The sequence below is a fragment of the Lissotriton vulgaris genome, chromosome 8 (assembly GCF_964263255.1).
Source record: "Lissotriton vulgaris chromosome 8, aLisVul1.2, whole genome shotgun sequence".
Taxonomy (NCBI): domain Eukaryota; kingdom Metazoa; phylum Chordata; class Amphibia; order Caudata; family Salamandridae; genus Lissotriton; species Lissotriton vulgaris.
In genome coordinates this window covers 19,559,149-19,577,719 of record NC_141696.1, presented here as the reverse complement: position 1 = coordinate 19,577,719, position 18,571 = coordinate 19,559,149, and the positions used below count along the sequence as shown (strand labels likewise).

The following is an 18,571-nucleotide window of genomic DNA, read 5'->3' as shown; positions in this document are numbered from 1 at the left end:
TGAATATATAATGTAAATAATAAAGGGGCTAAGATGCAGCCTTGCCTTACAATGGTAGTTATACCCATCTTACCCGTGCAATTCCCCTTACGATCATATCTCACTGTGGCTCTGAGGTCCCTATGGAGATCAGCTAGGAAGTATACTATATTTTCGTCAATGCCCATCTTAAGGAGCAAGTCCCATAGCTTGGACCTGTTTAGCGGTCATCATAATGTCAAGATTAAAAATAGTGTTGGTTACCATCTATTTTTACTATCCTATCAAATGATGTTTGAATAGATCGAAATGTTTCAGCCAATCAAGGACGATTGTTAGTCCAGTGGCTTTCTTCAGGGCCAAATACTAAAAACACTACTGCAAATATGTGAAAAAAATATATAATAGTAAAAGTAAAAGTGAAAGTAAATTATCAGAGAGACCCTACCATTTGACGTTGTTCCAAAATCTGGAAGCGGTGTCTCGGAGAGATAATGCGGTTCCTGTAAAAAAAATAATGTACACATGTATACCAGCACATACATATATACAGACAGGAAAAAGCCACTGGAAGTAACAATTACACACCACATAAATCAATGCTGTAGCTAGTACATTCCATCAGCATTCTTGATTGATATCCACATTGTAATTCACCCAGAACAATCTTGTGATCAGACCTCACCTCTCCTGGCGCTCGCTCAGGCAATGAGGCTCGCTCTATTGATGTGCAAAAAGAATAGCAAGGGAGACACTATTATCCTGCCATTTATGTTATATTATGTAAGCAATCCTAAAACCTTGGTAGGCGTGAGAGACACAGGACTGTCTCTAAGAGACCTGTTGATGTTTAAATAATGTTTATTGTAACCATATGGTTAGATAGCCCAGTCTAAGTTGTTATAAAGTGCCTGGTATCGCATCATAACCTGGTTCTATTGTTTGATGCCTAAACGCTAATCTCAGCGTTGTTTTTAAAGAAATTGCCCAGAAGGACTGAAAAGATGGCCAAATAGACAGACCGGCAGTCAAAATGAGGAATGAAGGATGCAAACCGTTGAGAAACACTCTCGGAGAAGGTGCCGCCAAATCTTGGTATCATCCCTGGGCTAGCTGAGGCAGTTGGTAGTAACCCCCCCAGTCGTGCCTTCGCAGATTTATTCTGGCCGTACCTGTCAGTCGGTACCTCAGGCTTAGTCCTAAGCCGAGGGGGGAGGTACCGACTGAAGCAGGAAAAGCACTATTTGTAGGCCTTTCAATGAATCAATTGGTCTTCCCGCTTCCCAAAATGTGGACCGAAATGGAGACTGCACGTATATTCTAAGTGGCTACTGCGGGCTCGCAATAGTAGAAATAGAGCAGTTTTTAGATGTGTATGTGCGGACCACAGGGAGACCTGTCTTGCCAAAATTCACCGGAAATACTAAATCGTATCCAGTTGATGGGAAAGGTTATCAACCAATGCCCTTATTGCAAACAAAAACGTGTAGTCCGAGGATACGAGAAAGAGGTCCACGTGCATTGGTTTAAGCTGATCACAGCAAAGTAAAGTTTCAGTTTCACCGACTAGAGTCGATGGCGTGGATTCAGCCGATTGTAATCCATGCATTCAATATGCTTTACAAAGGCAGATTTCCTATTCATTAGCTAGTGTGTGTATACGTTCCAGTGATTCGGTTTCATTAATGAGCAGATCTGTGAAAACACCTTTACGGACCACAAAGGGGCCCGCCTAGCTTATCAAACCAGAAGTATAGACTTCATCCGGTTGGGGAGAAAAGTAAATGTAGGCACCCAATGACCGTGTGTGTTGAAATGGGAAGACTGAGCTCTCATTGGTTGCTGCAAACCCAGGCCGTAATGATAGCAAAAGTCAGTGGAGATGCCGGATCTTTAGCAGTCTGCGGGAGAAGTGCGCTTCTCATTGGTTGCCGCAACAATGATGGAATGATATCAGTGTCCTGTCTGCCCAATAGGCTTGAAACATTGGTGATGACAGCAGATAGTCTGTAAATACTGCATGAATCAGATGTTTCACATGATATTAACACGGGTCCTGAAGACACCTGCAAACATCCGGGTGATTTAATGTACTGGCTCTATTATGAACGGTTTTAGAGGCAGAGTTCCCAACCTTTACTCAGTAGCAAGTCGAAAGAGCTGTCCGTAGTGACCAACTATTATGAGTACTAGGTGCGTTTTGGTAGTTGGTTCTCGAAGGTCAATTATACTCAGTGAGTCAGGTATTGCCCATGATATTTGAAAAGGGACCTGGAAAAACACTATATACTGATATTCAGGTCATGTTGTATATAATATCACATGTGTATTCCGTTTGTAGGACACAGCATCCCGACTAAGAGTCTTCCAATATATTATTCCATGGCAATTCTGAAGTGCTGCCAGTGGTGGCCAGGCGGTGTGTAGAAAATGAGATACCAATGCGGTATTGGTTTACCAAACTAGAAAGGGCAGGTTGGTCATGATGGCGGAAGACGGAAGAGGTGTGGCGCCGCGGCTAGGGTGACTGACTCCGGAATCTGGGGATCACGGTTCGATCCCCGGCACCGGCGGCATATTAGCCCAGCACCATGTGACTCTGGGCAATAGCTTGCTTAATCTTCCCGACTGCCCCCATCGCCTAGAGACCCTTACGGGTGATTGTGCGCTTTACAAATGTGGATTATTATTATGATGTAAAAGGAAGGAATGAGAATGCAGTGACCTTGTCCTGCCGTGATATTAATGACTCAGACTAGTATAGACCCGTATTACATCTCCTGAATGTCTATAGATTGGAACAATGTTAGACAAAAATAGGAAATGGGGTATAAAATAAATATTAACCCATGGAATGTCATCATTCAGACCTGGTTCGCTTTTGAGTTTAAAAATCCATTGCTTTTCTCCAATGAACAAGAAACGTGCAGGATCACTGACATGGGGGGGGATGAATGGTTGCTCTAATACGACCCATCTCATCTCCTCAGCTTTGTGTCTTGTCAGGCAGTGGTTTGTAAGACGCGTTGCTTTTTTATTTCATCTTCTTGTGCTTTTATGTTCATTGATGCGAAGCTTCACTTTTCTAGTGGTCATCCCTACGTATCTGAGGGAACATGGGCATGTCACCATGTACATGACTTTCACTATTACAGTTAGTGTGTTTCTTTAATACCCAAGGTCTGTTGGTACCAATGTCGACCGTCAATGTCTTTTGTGTTTGTGGGCAGGCGGTGCAGGAGCCACAAGGGTAGTGACCCTGAACAGACGGGAGGCCCCACAATGTGGTGGTCATTTCTTGGTTGAAGAGTTTAGGTCTAGTATGTATCAACCCATCACGTAGACTCGGTCCTTTTGAAAGAGAAAAGTGGGAGAGGTAGAGATCTTCCTGCTGTATTCAAAACGCGCCAGTTCTTTCGGATTGATTTTTGTACTTGCGTGGACAGAGTACTGAAAGTAGTAACGAACGTTAGTTTCTCAAGAGGGGGTTTTATGACCTGGGGTCTAAGAGGGCTTCTCGATGGTTTTCTGTACACTGTGGTGCCACATGCATAAGACACAGCCTATGCCACTGTTTTTCTTCAGCCACATACTGTTTGACCACTAGTGACCCTTTTGTTCTTTAGCACCATATGCAAACCAGTCTTGACCCTGCGCCAATAGGGACAGTCCAGCCCGAACAGCCAGGGGAGTTCCTTCCTGAACCATAACACAAGTAACGCAAGACTAGTTTTGCACTAATTGCGGCTCATCAGTCGGGTGTAGGTTGCCACTAGTCGCACTGTGAGAACAGGAGCCGCGCATGAGCATAACTTTGCCACTTAAGGCTGTACATCAAACATACTAAATGTGATGGAAGGAATGCTTGCACCTTTGCTAGACACAGGTCAAGCTGGTTGTAGGGCTCAGCACTGCACTACTGTGGTCCTGGTAACTGTTCAAAAAGAGCTTTGCATGATCATTGGCCGAGGAAGAGCTGCCACTGAGTCTTCTTGACCTTTCAACAGCCAATGACCAGATGTATCTCGACTTGTAAGGCCGGGCGTCAAAGGGGAGTCCAAGGGTTGGACTGGTCTTTTAGTGGGCTGTACCCAGGAGCTCTGCATCCCACCCCTTAAGTCATTGGCTACCAACATTTTGCAGATACCAGGAGGAGTCCTCATTAAGCAGGACTCTTCAATCTGTATGTAACTCCTCCCAATCTCTTTATTACATACCATCTTTCATGTATGTCTTACACCCTGTTGGTTCCAAACCTTGATAGAAACACCACTGGGGTCCATAATGTGGAGAAGTGTGGCTCACTGGTTAGAGGAGGCAGACCTGGAAGCAGAGTTCAGCCCGGGACCAGGGTTCAATTCCCGGCTCGGCGGGGTCTTGAGTCCTAAAAATGTCCATGGACTAGACAATTCTCGCTCCGGTGCCTACTCGATTCACGGGTTCACACTCTGCGACTCTGGGCAATAGCTTGCTTAATCTCCACAACGGCCCCTCGCGGCGGGATGCCTGGCTTTCACCTTGCGGATACCCTGCCGGGGTTCTCACAGGGGAATACCAGGACGGGTTCCCTAAGCAAGCGCTTAGAAACCGCTCGGTGATTTGCGCTATATAAATTCCTGTACATTTACATTTACATAATACATTACAAAGGGGATTCAGAGCACTTGCATGCTGGATGACAAGAAAATGCCTTAAACTTAACTCAAACATAACTCTGCTAAGGTTGCTGGGTTATCTGGGTCGTCTATTTGATCCTCAGGTTGCTGACTTGACACACTGGGTCTCAACCCAGCTTCTTTCAGGACTCACAGATCTTGGGATGATATTTGATGAGGACATTTCCTTCAAGATCCTGATTACTGAGGCATCGGAGGGCTGCTTCTTTCACCTCTGAGTTTTAGGGGAAAGAATTTCTCTCATCGCTGACAACAACACTAGCTATCCCACTATTCAAGCCATAGTGGGTGCAAGAATGAATGATGCAGTCCACTGTCAAATATGGACAAGTCACCAGAAGGGCCGGTGTACAAGAAGTGACCACATCTATGCTTTGGGACTCATGACATCAGATGTTCCAACCTACTCTTAGGCCCCAAGATCAAAACTTAAGTGTAACTTACACTAAAGTCTAACTTTACTACTCCTAAATGGCCTTTGTGAATACCGAAAGTCGTAGAGTTAGACTTTGGTCAGTTTACTTTTGTGAATCAGGACCCAGGTACGTAACTCTTGCTAAAAGTCACAAGGTGCAGAGGTCTAAGGCTAGCATTGAGAAAAATCACTGGTGATGGGTGGAATGCAGGAATTAATCTGCATTTGGTAATTACTGGGCCACATTTCAGACCCTTGTTTTTTGTGAATGTGCTACGTTAAACAAAGATTGGCCATATGTAAATCAGTCTTGAATCCACTCCAATAGGAACAGTCCCTCCTGTACTGCCAGACCCACCTTGGAGGAAATGCAAGAAAACCCAGGCCAGATTTAAATTCGTAATGTGATGGTTTAAATGTCATTGTGAACCTGTGAGTGAATGTGATGGGTAGTGAATGAATGTAGGGGGTATGCTTGAGTGTGAAGTGCTATGTGTGAATGTGAAGGGGTGTCCATCAACATGAAGGGGTATGTGTGGATGTCAAGGGGTGTGTGAAAGTGAAGGGTTATGCCTATAAGCGAAGGACAATATGTGAATGTAAGTCAATGAGCATGAATCTGACGGTGAACGCATAAATGAGAGGAAATGCAAGATTGTCACAAGATGGATCACAAGGGCCATGTTGGGGTGTGAAGGGTTATGCATGAATGGGAAGGAGTATCAAAGAATGTGAAGGGGTCATTTTGAAAAAGAAGTTGTATGCACAAGAACGAAGGGGTATGCATGAATATTAAGAGCTGTGTGTGACTGAAGGGGTGTGCATGATTATGAAGGGGTAGGCTTAAATATAAACGAGTATATGAGAATGTAAATGGTATGTGTGAATGTGGAAGGGTATGTGTGAATATGAAGGGGTTTGTATGAATATACAAAGCTATGAGTGAATGTGAAAGGACATACATGAATTTGAAAGGATAAATGTGAATGAAGAGGTATGTTTGAATGTAAAGGGGTATAGGTGAATGCTAACAACGTGAATGTCAAAGGGTATGTGCGAGTGTTAAAGTAAATGTGAAAGAATATATGTGAATGTGGGGGCATATAAGATACGAAAGTGTCTGTGTGAATGTGCTGGGGCATGCATGAAATTGAATAAGGAGGTTTGAATAAGACAGGGCTTATTTGATAGTGTATGGTAGGTCTAAATGTGAAAGGGTACGAGTGAGCGTGTAAATGAATTAGGGTGGTCTGTGTGTTTGTGAAGGGGTAATTTTGAATGTGAAGTGATAAGCAGGAGTATGAAGGAGTATTACAACATGTGTGTGAACGTGAAGGAGTAAGCATGAATGTGAAGGGGTATGTTGAAACAGGTATCTGAATGTTATTGGTGTGTGTGAGTGTAAGGTTATGTGAATGTAAAGGTGTACGTGTGAATATGAAAGAGTGTTTGTGAATGGTATGCATGACTGTTAAAGGGTATATATGAACGTACAAAGCTGTGTGAATGGGCATGCTTAAATGTGAAGGAATATATATGAATGTAAAGGGTATGTTTGAATTTGAAGGGGTATATGTGAAAGGGTATTAGTGAATGCATAGAGGTATATGTGATATGAAGGTGTATGTGTGAATGTGATGGGGCATGCGTGAAATTAAATGGGTATGTTTGAATATGGCCAGGCTTATTTGAAAGTGTATGGCAGGTCTAAATGTGAACGGGTAGGGGTGAACGTGAAGAGGTATATGTGAGCCAGAGTGGCATGTGTGAATGTGAAGGGGTGCAATCCCTCACCACACATGCCTGAACAACGCGGTCTTAACCGTGTCTTAATTATGCATCCCTTTACCACGCAGGCCTTCACCACGCATGCCTTCACCACCCATGCCTTCACAACCGATTTAGTTTTAATAGCATAATTGGTAAAGGCATATTTGCGGTTAAAGTTATGCCCTAGCCTCCCCTTAGTCCTAAAACCGGGCCTAAATCCCTGCCCAGAGTACAACCCCAGCCCTAAAAACACCCCAGCCCCCCACCCCGACTGCTGAAAGCCCGGACCCTGCTCTAAAAACGAAGCCCCCCCCCCCCCCTTCCCGGGCACAGAGCCCTAAAAACCCAGCTCCCAGCTTTGAAATTGACCCCAACACCCCCTAAAACCGTCCCTACAGCTGTAAAAAGTACCCCGACCCCTGTCTTGAAGGCCTAAAACACGGACCTGCAGCCTACCCGGCCCCCACTCAGCCCTAAAACGGGCCTCTCTGCCCTATAAAGTATCCTGACCACCGGCCCTGAGCCTTAAAACCCTAAAAAGTTACTCCCAGAAATCATACTCACCAAGCTGTTCCTCGTGCAGGCAGAAGTCACCTCAGACCCTCCGCCTTGAGTAATGAGTGCTAACTACTACTAACGTCATAACCACGCACATGTGTGGTAAAGACATGTGTGGTAAAGGCACATGCGTGGTAAAGGCTGTTTCATGTATGTGAATGGGTATGTGTGAATGTGAAGGGTCATGCATGAAATTCAATGGGTATTTTTGCATATGACATGATTTGTGAATGTGAGCGATGTGTGCCTCTCTTCTTCGTCTCACCTGTCCCCTCTCTTCCCACCGTCTGTTTCCATTGCATTCTTCGTTTTCTGTCACTAACTGTTCCTCTGTCTCCCTAGTCTCAGTGCTTTATCTTTCTCACTAACTCTCACTCAGTGCCTCTGTCCGAGTGTGTGATGTCACTTCCTGTGATATCACTGATGTCAAAGGGTGTGTGATGTCACTTTCACCTACCCTGGTATTTCAGGGGATCACCGTCCAGGGCAGCCCTGTTTATCAGAAGTGACCACGTGCCTAGAAACGGACGGATATTTGATCTAATGGTCGGTGAGTGGAGCTGGGATTTATTTGGGGCACTAAAGCCATAAATGGTGACGTCAAGGCTGTGGAGCCGGAGGGCATCTGTAGGCATTACCTACACCCACCCTCGTCTCCACAGGGGTGGGGTTGGGACTGCAGCCTTACATGTGCCTTCTCCACACCTTCTGTGCAGTCAGTCTTTCATTAGACTGAGATGCTGCGGACACAAGACGGGGGTGAACCTGGGGGTGTGGAGAGACCCCCCCCCTATATTTAGAGCGGGGACTCCCTTCCTTCCTCCTACTGGAGGCAAAAGGGATCAGGGAAGTGTCCCCTGTGCCCTGGCAGGGTGGCTGCGTGGCTGTAATGACGCTGAACGTGTGTAACCTGGCCTCAGGGCGCTTTAAACCCAGCCCACTGGGAGCAGCCTCTGGATGTGCACCAGAGGCCCCGCGGGGGGCTGCTTACGAACATTAACACTTCCTAATGAACACCTCGTTTTCTCTCTAAGCACAATTTAAAGGTGCGACACATCTGTTTAGGATCAGTGTGGCTTTCAGCTGTTTGAGGCATACCACCAATTGACATTTGGAAAAACCTATATGTGATTTATAAAATCGTAAAGCAAACCAAAACATTTTTTTTTAATTACTTTGGGATTCTGCTAAAATGTTAATTTGGCTGATTTCATATATATATTGGGATGTCCCTGTAAGACATTATTGTGATTTAACTATGGTAACTTGTTCCATTGCTATATTTCCCAGGACTTGTGTCCAGTGTTAATGTAGTTATATGTGTCGGTGCTTTTGAATCCAGCAGCACCGGTAGTCTGGTTTGCTTTGAACTGCCAACAAACTTAAATAGTAATATTGCCCTTTATAAACACAAAACATAAAATAAATATACAAATAAGACTATACCTTAGTTCTATATTAATGTACACTTTAAACAAAATATGTACATCTCACACATAATGTTTGATCATCTTAGCAAACGCTGTGTGTCCAGTGATCAGTCTCATGATCTCATCACATCACATGCCTCCATTTTACTATAAGACACAGATGCATTAAGTCAAGTCAAGTCAAGTCAGAGAATTTGTATAGCGCACTACATACCCAGAGGGTCTCAAGGCGCTTGAGGGGGGTGGGGAATTACTTGTTGAATATCCACGTTTTAAGTTGCTTTCTGAATGCTAGGTGGTTCTGGGTAAGGTGAAGGTAAGTGGGAAGTGAGTTCCAGGTTTTAGCTGCCAGGTAGGAGAAGGATCTACCTCCCATGGTGGTTTTGTTGATGCGAGGTACAGTGGCAAGGGCTTGGTTGGATGATCGTAGCTGGCGGGAGGGGGTGTAGAAGGACAGTCGTGTGTTGAGGCATTCTGGTCCGATTTCGTAGAGTGCTTTGTGTGCGTGGGTTAGGAGCCGGAAAGTGACCCTCTTATTGACGGGAAGCCAGTGGAGGTTTTTCAGGTGACCAGAGATATGTTCTTTACGCGGGATGTCTAATATGAGCCTGGCTGAGGCGTTTTGGATTTGTTGGAGTTTTTTCTGGAGTTTAGCGGTAGTACCGGCGTAGAGGGTGTTTCCATAGTCCAGTCGGCTCGTGACCAGAGCGTGGGTGACAGTTTTCCTAGTTTCGGTGGGGATCCAACGAAATGTTTTTTTGAGCATGCGAAGAATGTTGAAGCAGGAGGAGGAGACGGCGTTGACTTGTCTGTTCATTGAAAGTGAGGAATCCAGGATGACGCCCAGGTTCCGTGCATGGTCTGTCGGGATGGGTGCTTTTCCAAGGGCTTCTGGCCACCAAGAGTCATCCCATGCGGAGGGGGAGGTACCTAAGATGAGGACTTCTGTTTTATCTGAGTTCAGTTTCAGACGGCTGTGTTTCATCCATTCGGCTACTTCTTTCATTCCTTCGTGTAGGTCAGTTTTGGCGGTGCTAGGGTCATTGGTGAGTGAAAGGATCAGTTGAGTGTCATCAGCGTAGGAGATGATGTTGAGGTTGTGTTGGCGGGCGATGGCTGCGAGGGGGCTCATGTATACGTTGAAGAGGGTGGGGCTGAGTGAAGATCCTTGTGGTACGCCGCAGATGACTTCAGTGGCCTCTGACTTGAATGGTGGAAGGCGGACTCTCTGGGTTCTTCCGGTGAGGAACGAGGTGATCCATTCTAGTGCTTTTCCTTGGATTCCGATGGTTCTGAGGCGCTGTAGAAGGGTGCTATGGCAGACTGTGTCGAAGGATGCGGAGAGGTCGAGGAGGATGAGGGCGACTGTGTCTCCATTGTCCAGTAGAGTTCGAATGTCGTCTGTTGCTGCGATGAGGGCGGTCTCAGTGCTGTGTTTTGCTCGGAAGCCGGACTGTGAGGAGTCGAGGGATTTGTTGGCTTCGAGGAAGGCGGCGAGCTGGTTGTTGACAGCTTTCTCGATGACTTTGGCCGGGAATGGAAGGAGCGAGATGGGGCGGTAATTTTTGAGTTCGGTGGGGTCTGCTGTGGGTTTTTTAGAAGGGCGCTGAGTTGGGCGTGTTTCCAGCTTTCTGGGAAGGTGGCGGAGTTGAAGGAGCAGTTGATGACATCTCGGAGGTGCGGTGCTATGATGGAGTCTGCTTTGTTGAAGATGTGGTGAGGGCATGGGTCTGTGGGGGATTAAGGATGTTCGAGGGGGGTGAAGGTCCAGCAGATGGTTGGGTGGGTTGGTCTCCGGGTTGGTTGTCGAAGCGGTTGTGGATGTCTGCAATTTTGTTGTGGAAGAATGAAGCTAGGGAGTCGCAGAGGGCTTGAGAGGGGGTGATGTCGTTAGAGTTGGCCGAGGGATTGGTAAATTCCTTGACGATGTTGAAAAGTTCCTTGCTGTTGTGGGCATTGTTATCTAGTCGGTCCTTGGAGGCGTTTTTCTTGGCCTTTCGGATCAGTTGGTGGTGTATGCGGGTGGCGTTTTTGAAGGCGTCCTTGGTGCTGGTGGTTGGGTCTTTTTTCCAGGCCTTCTCAAGGGAGCAGCAGAGTTTCTTGGATTTCTTAAGATCATCGTTGAACCATGAAGACTTCTTGCTGCCAAGTTTGCTTTGTCGTTTTTTCAGTGGTGCTAGGATGTCAGCGCTGTTGGATAACCATAGGGTGAGGTTGGTGGCAGCTTGGTCGGGGTTTGAGGAGTGGGCTGGGGGGTTTAGAAGAAGCGATGAGGAGATCTGGTCGATGGTGATTTTGTTCCAGTTTCTTTGCAGAGTTGGTTGGGGGTGGTTGATGGGTTTTGGCTTGTTGTAGGTGAAGTGAACGCAGCTGTGGTCAGTCCAGAGGAGATCCGTAGTGTGGCTGAAGGAGACATGGTTGCTGGAGGTGAAGATAGGGTCGAGGGTGTGACCTGCGATGTGGGTGGGGGAAGTGAACAGTTGTTTAAGTCCGAGGTTGGCGAGGTTGTCCAAAAGGGTGGTGGAGTTGCGGTCGTTCTTTTCAAGGTGAAAATTGAGGCTTTATTGCTTCAGACAAAGGCTCAAGGCAGCATCACAGCCCAGGGTGGGACCATCACAACTCTTTGGAGGAGGGGTCCCACCATGGGAGGACCACAAGACTTGCTGCCAGCCTTCTCTTCTCAAGCTGCCCATTTCCTATCACGCGTCAATACTTACCGGGGCTTGGTCTGCACTCATGTCCACAGCCATTGCTTACGCAGGTCTGGCCCGCAGGACAATCGTCATCATATACTAGTCCACAATCTTCAGAGCACGCTCCTACATCTAGAAGAGAGAAATACGGCAGAATGAATAGACATTAACATGGTAAAAACCTGTGAGAGCCCCATTCTGTCACCATAGTAATGAAATAGCATCTTATTGCCTGAAGATGTTTATGAGTAATGGCAGGCGGGAGTCGATACGCCATTCCCTCAGAACCTTGAACCTTCGCTGACTTCTCAACACCGAAATCCAAATCCCACCTGCCTCATTCGGAATCCACCCCCTAGAGAGAAAACCTCCCTTGGTATGTTCCAGACTCAAACATGAACAACAAGTCACCAAAATGGCGGCTGTAAAAGAAGTGACATCATCTATGCTTTGGGACTCATGACATCATCCCCCGACTTAGGCCCCAAGCATGAAGTAGTCTCCTACTTGATGCTGAGGAACGAGAGAAGGACAAACGGATCAAATTGTACAAGGTAAACTGTGCTCAGAAAGACAGTGTCCTTTCCCTTCATGTCTCTGGTGTCCTGACCTCAGAGCAGGGACAGTAAGGCTGGTGGCAGGGTTTAAAAGGCTAATGCATGGGTAGAAGCGCCTGCCTCTGATTGGATGACCGAGGGCTCAGATCAGATGATGCCCCCCCTCGTATGGACAGCTGGGCAGGTCGTTCACCTCAAGCTCCCTACGACTCCTCTCCCCCGCTCTGCGGCACGCTGGGTCCTGCCATGCGATCACCAGGTATGGAGCTCTTGCTAAAAGACACAAGATGCAGCGACCTAAGACCAGCGTTGAGGAAAAGTGATGGTGATGGGTGGAACGCAGGAATTCATCTGTGCATTTGGTAATCACTGGGGCCACATTTCAGACCCTTGTTTTTTGTCACTATCCTACTTTAGACACAGATCAGCCATGTGTAAATCAGCCTTGATTCCGGAACAGTCTACCCTGTACAGCCAGACCAGGTCCACCTCAGAGGAAATGCAAGAAAACCCTGACCAGTTTCGACCCGTTTTGGCTTCATAATGTGATGGTTTAAAGGTCATCGTGAACCTATGGTTCAAGGTTCAAAGACACTTTATTCGGTTAACATCATATCCATAAAAGCACAGCTACTCAGCAGGTTAAATGTTTACAAATAAGAGAGTCATAGTAAAATCCATTTCCAACATACAGTATACAATAATCTTTCAAATTCGTGCAAAAATACATGGATAAATATAGAAACTCAAAGATTGGACGTGGGCGGAGGGCGGCCGGGGGCCGTCCCAACCCTGCCCACTCATTAATTCACCAGCACTGAGGCGGAATTGTTAAACCTCCTCTATTCAAGCGTTCAGCCTAAAGGAGGCAGATCTTTAACGTTTTTTGTGACCATGGCCTGGAACAAGCTCTCCGCGAGACTGAGGGACACGTACCTAGAACCCCCTTTTCAGGAAACAGCTGAAGGCGTGGCTTTTTTTTCGGCCCCTGACACTATCTGCCACTCTCTCATGTGAAGAACCCAGGGCTTTAAATGTGAAAAAACTAGGGGGGGGGGGGGGGGGTCACCTGGCATGACATCATGCTGTAACCTCTCCACTAGTGGGAAGTGAGCAGCGCACATCACAGCTGACCTTCGGCCCCAGCCCCATATCAGGCACAATCGGGCTCCACTTTCATATTTCCCGGTAAAAACATTAGTAAAATAACCTTCAAACTTAAACACATTGAATATAGCACTAAAAATAATTAGCACGCACTTTAAAGTATGCTCCACAGTAGCCCTTATGACCAGACTGCTAATTACATGAACAAAAACAGAAAGGCCATGACAGGGCCGGCTTCAGCGCTGATGCAAAAGTCTTACTTGGGGCCGCACCAATAACCTTTTTCTCCGTAAATACCTTTACTACTCATCCTTCCATGGCCCCCCTATTGACCTCCTCCTCGGATTCCCTCACCGCCACACGTGCCCCTCATCTCCCCATAGCCCCTCGCCTTATGGTCTCCTCAAATTCCTTCACTGCCACCCTCCACGAGTGCCCTTCAAACCTCTGTAGCCCCTCCCCCTCATGACCTCTTCCTCGGATTCCCTCACTGCCAACCTCCACCAGTGCCCCTCATCTCTCCCTAGCTCCCCCCTCCTCCCATGAACTCTTCCTTGGATTCCCTCACTTCCACCCTCCACCAGCGCCCCTCATCTCTCCCTAGTTCCCCCCACCACCCATGAACTCTCTCGGATTCCCTCACTTCCACCCTCCACCAGCGCCCCTCATCTCTCCCTAGCTCCCCCCATGAACTCTTCCTCGTTTCCCTCACTTCCACCCTCCACCAGCGCCCCTCACTTCCACCCTCCACCAGCGCCCCTCATCTTTACGTAGCCCCTACCTCATATGCATGTCCTCTGCTGGATAGCGCTACTCATATCGGTGTAGTGTGTGTCAGTACTTTACACCACGCACACATTATACAGAGACAATGAATCGTACATGTATGTAAATCAGACTACAGGGAATGTCACATAAGCCAGTGAGGATTGCAAGGTGTAGGATTCACATGTTATCAATACTGTGGGCAGTATATTTGAAGAGGGTTTGGTCTGAGGAATCACAACCGTAAGATTTAAAGAGTATTCCATGGGGGTCAGCTTTACGGATAAAAATGTATATCTGCCCAAACATACTCGTTTAAGCAACATTAGAATAATGAAAGACTGGGGAAGTTCTATCTATATCACAAAACAAAAAAAAGTGAAGTTCTAACTATACCATCCATGTTTGTATGCAGCTCTTTGATGACAGTTCATTGGTTACTGTCCTAGGTTAGGATTGTAACTTCTGAACTCCAAGTAACACAAGGATCTCTGTGACAGAGGCAGTAACCCACTGAGCTATCCACATAAAACACAGTTCATCTGCATTTAAAAACTATTAACATACAAATGATTGCTCTCCAGCAGGATCCTTAATCACCAGCGTTACCTGGACACTTTGTATGGTCTTACTGTTGTCCTGCATCGGCCATTGATAATGATAACAAGCATTGGCCTAGCCAATAGGTCTCGCCTTTGGGACCTTATAAGTGTTTAGTTATCCAGCACAATATCCTTGGTGAAACATCAACTGTTGCATGGCTGAACACTTATAAGATCCCAAAGGCAAGACCTATTGGCTATGCCAATGCTTGTTTACTCTGCTTTGTTTTTCTAGAAGAACAGTGATATGCAGAAGGACAATAATATGGCAAAATGTGCACTTCATGTAATTAAAGAGCGTTATTTTTAAAATTACTTATGTTAAACTGATAAAAATATATTTTGCAACAAATATCGAACTGCTTTTTAGCGTGTTTAATTTTACAATACAAATTCTACTTTTATTCTCCACACCTGCACCCATCCCATCTTTCATATGAAAAAGCAAAATACCAAGGATATAGGAGTATCGTGGGAAGGCAAGCGTGATCATGTATTATAAGGAATAAAGTACACCCTAGCATACATTAATGAGATATTGCAAGTTACCTCTACAACCTTATAAAGGAACTTTGCCTTCAGCCTCATTCTTCTATATAGAGTCGTGGAACTCGTCTGTGACTTGCTAAATCCTTAATATGTACAGTAGGGTTATTTAAGCTATATGTAATATACCTACGTGTAGGTTCTCATTCATCAGTATGCGGTTGTGTTATTCAGATTTTGACTGCGCCCACTACAGCGGTCAGCCCAATTCAGCCCCAGGATGGCTTCCCTGTGAACACTGCCCTTTGTTAATTTGACCCGGAGCCTAAACCCACCCAAAGGAGTTCCGTTAAGTGTCATCAACTGCTGCACAACTCATGTGTGCTTTCTCAGACCAAATATCTTTGCTTCCAGACAATATTATTTCAGGCTGAGGAGGGCTGGCCAGGCCAACTTCCAACACTAGATTTCGCACAAATCCTAACAGATCCCTTGAGAATTACAGTTGAGATTAAAATTATTCTGGAAAAAAGTTATAACTGCGACCAGGACAAAACACTTAGAAGGAAATTTCGGTATTAAAATGAAGATAAGCTTATAAAATGGTAACGTCCATTTGTGGTGAGAAATGTATCGTATACTGCGCCAACTTATTCGCGCGTTTGCTATAAATAAATACACAGATGGGCGAGCGCAAGGACTCGTGGTACAAGCTGAGCCAGACCCGAGCGGGGGGGGGGGGGTATCGTTATGATGAGCTAAAGGTAGTGCCTTCCTTCTTGGGGGCTTTTACTGTTTTAGCACAATTCTGCTCCTCAGAACCTGTGAAAGTGTTTCAGGCCAATCTGCTTTCATCGCCTCTGAAAACCAGCATTTCGTGTTTATTGCATTTATTTTGTGCAGTTTTATATAGCGCCAACTGGGCCTGGAGGTATTGGAGCGCTTTTCATGAGCACTGGTAACATTAACACAAGGCCCCAGTCATGTTTAAGCACAGAGCGTAGAGGTGATTTACCCGAAATCACGGGACGTTAAGCCACACCGAGACTTGAACCAGGTTACCAAGGTCCAAAGTCAGCACTTCGGGTCACAACGCCACATCCTCCCACCATACTCGTGTTTGGGTGGGCCTGGCCCGCTCCCTAGAACCAGGCCTGGTTTTGAAGCCCCCTTGAAACAACTGCCTGTGCTCAGACCCGGTGAGACCTGGCCCTCTTAAACCCCCGAAGAACCCTCAAAGGGCCCCAGAGCCCTTGCCTCTGCTTTCCTCAAAAGTCCTTCCTCTCCCTTTGTATAGCGCCTAGCGCCAAGGTGCTCCCTTGGGAGAGACAGCAGCGCTTCCCAAATCCCTAATTAAATTCAATGAAATACCCCACCCCCCTCGCTGTTTCCAGCACTTGTCCCAGGTGCTAATGTATGTTCCTGTGGTTTGAATCCAGCAGCCCCTACAGTCTGGGGCCTCTCGAGCTGCCAACAAACCTCCCCGGACCTCAAAAGTGATCTCGGTTCGGGCTCTTACCGTAATATGGCGCTGAGAACACGTCCCCGGCCCGGAGGGCGAGGAGGAGCAGGGAGCTGGCGACCTTCATGCTTCTGGAGTCGGCGGGAGTGAGCCCGGCAGCTGAGCCCGAGGGCTTTTATCCATCCCTTGATTGGACGCCTGAGTGACGTCACTCAGGGCCAGGTGAAGCAAGGGCCACACTTCCCACCCCATTGGTAGTTCATGGTTTCCTTATTATTCCAGTGTTCCTGTTGCATTAGAGCCGCGTCTGACTCCATGATTGACGCCGCGTGTGATCCTCGGCCGCTGCTCACCTGCGTGTCCTTTGGAACCTGTCCCTCTCATCCGGGGCTTTCCCAGCACAGATGAAAACTCTCCGACATCTGGGAAAAGCCCAAGATCGACGCCATGTGACATTTCTTCTTTTAATCGTTTTAATCCATCGAAGGTTCGAGCCTTGACCCCTCACCCCCATGTTTTTTAAATCCCTCTCAGCTTCTTTGCATTCGATGTAAACATTGGTGAGTTCAAAACATGTTGAGTGACAGGAGACTGCAGAGCCACGAGCCCCATGAATATTGATTGTGCAACCCCCTGGGGTTGGCCATGAATACAGGGACGGTGGCCTTCGAGGGACACCAGACCACCATGGCTGTCTTTGCATTTCTAAAAGGAAAGCTTTTTCTAAAGCAGGCCTTGTCCTTCAGAGGAGCCGGGAAAGCTTAAAAACAAAGGGATGTTATAGTTAGGTGAACATGTCAGTTAAAACCTACAGTAATAAACAAACAAATCCACCGAAATCCACCAGTTATAGTAACTATAACTCGCGCCCGTCCACGCCCTGCTAATGACCTCACATATTGCATCAGTTATTTTTATTTTTTATTTTGAAGGTTTTATATAGCGCGAACATGACCCTTGCGGGTATCAGAGCGCTTTACAAGTGAGGTAATTAAACAAAAGAGACAATGTACGAAAGGAACAGAGTATTCAAAATAATGTCGTGTGTTCCGGCGTGTTGTTCTAAGAGTCCGATACAATGTTCAAGTGAATTTCGTCACGAGGAGAGATTTGACCTTTTTTGAAGGAGGCAGTTGAGGGGTTAAGTCTGGTTTCTGGGGGTAGTGCATTCAAGATCCTTGGTGCAAATCCAGAGAAGGCGCCAGGGGTTATAGGTTTTCTTCTTGGCAAATCTTTGAGGCTTTAGGAGAAGGTTGCAGACGTTCCTGGATGATCTGTTTCCACACGAAAGCTCCAGTTTCTGGTCCAGATACCTCAGGGTGTTGTGATGTAGGGCTTTATTATTATTATTATAAACACTTGTACAGCGCATGGTAACCCTACGGGCATCCTGGCGCTAAAGAACTATGCAGCCCAGATGCTGTCAGCTACACATGAGATAGCGGCATGTTATCCAGAGAATCTACTTGTACCACCCACGGAAGGGCGTATTATATCCTGGGGAATAACCAGGTCTTAATTTTCTTACGGAGCAGCAGCAAGCCTTGTGTTCTCCTGATTCCTAAGGGGAGGTTGTTCCAAAGGCGAGCCGCTGCCACGCTGAAGGCTCTTCCTCCCAGGGTCACCCTCCTTATTTTGGGCACTCTTACGCAGTTGGTAGTAGCGGAGCGGAGATTCCGGGTAAGCTTGTACCACTGAAATCTATCCTGAAGTGGCTTAGGGCCTTGTTCATAAAGTGCTTTATACACAATGCACAAAGATTTGAAACGGATCCGTTGGGCTACAGGGAGCCAATGTAGATCCGCCAGTGCTTGTGTTGTTGAGGAGACGCGAGGTCGGGAGAGTGCTAGCTTCGCTGCTGCCGCCTGGATACTTTGTAGTCTGGTAATCAGATACCCCGGGGATTCCAAGAGCAAGGCTTTGCAGTAATGCAGGTGGCTAAGGATGGTACTCCTAACGACCGTTGCTCTACCCTGAATAAAGCGGTACAAAAAGGGGTGGTGATGGACGGAGCATCTGAACCAATCAAACACTCACTCCCAGTCAACAGATCTGGGTTTAATCCATCACC

General features: G+C 46.6%; 1 long non-coding RNA gene across 1 annotated transcript; it reads right to left on the bottom strand.

The window, feature by feature from the left end:
- Positions 1 to 423: 423 nt before the first annotated feature.
- Positions 424 to 16,697, bottom strand: LOC147693254 (uncharacterized). Its single transcript, XR_015299431.1, has 3 exons — positions 16,558 to 16,697; positions 11,546 to 11,653; positions 424 to 482 (listed from the first exon to the last, which is right to left on the bottom strand). It is a non-coding gene; the product is annotated as an uncharacterized LOC147693254 (long non-coding RNA).
- Between the last annotated feature and the right edge of the window lie 1,874 nt (positions 16,698 to 18,571).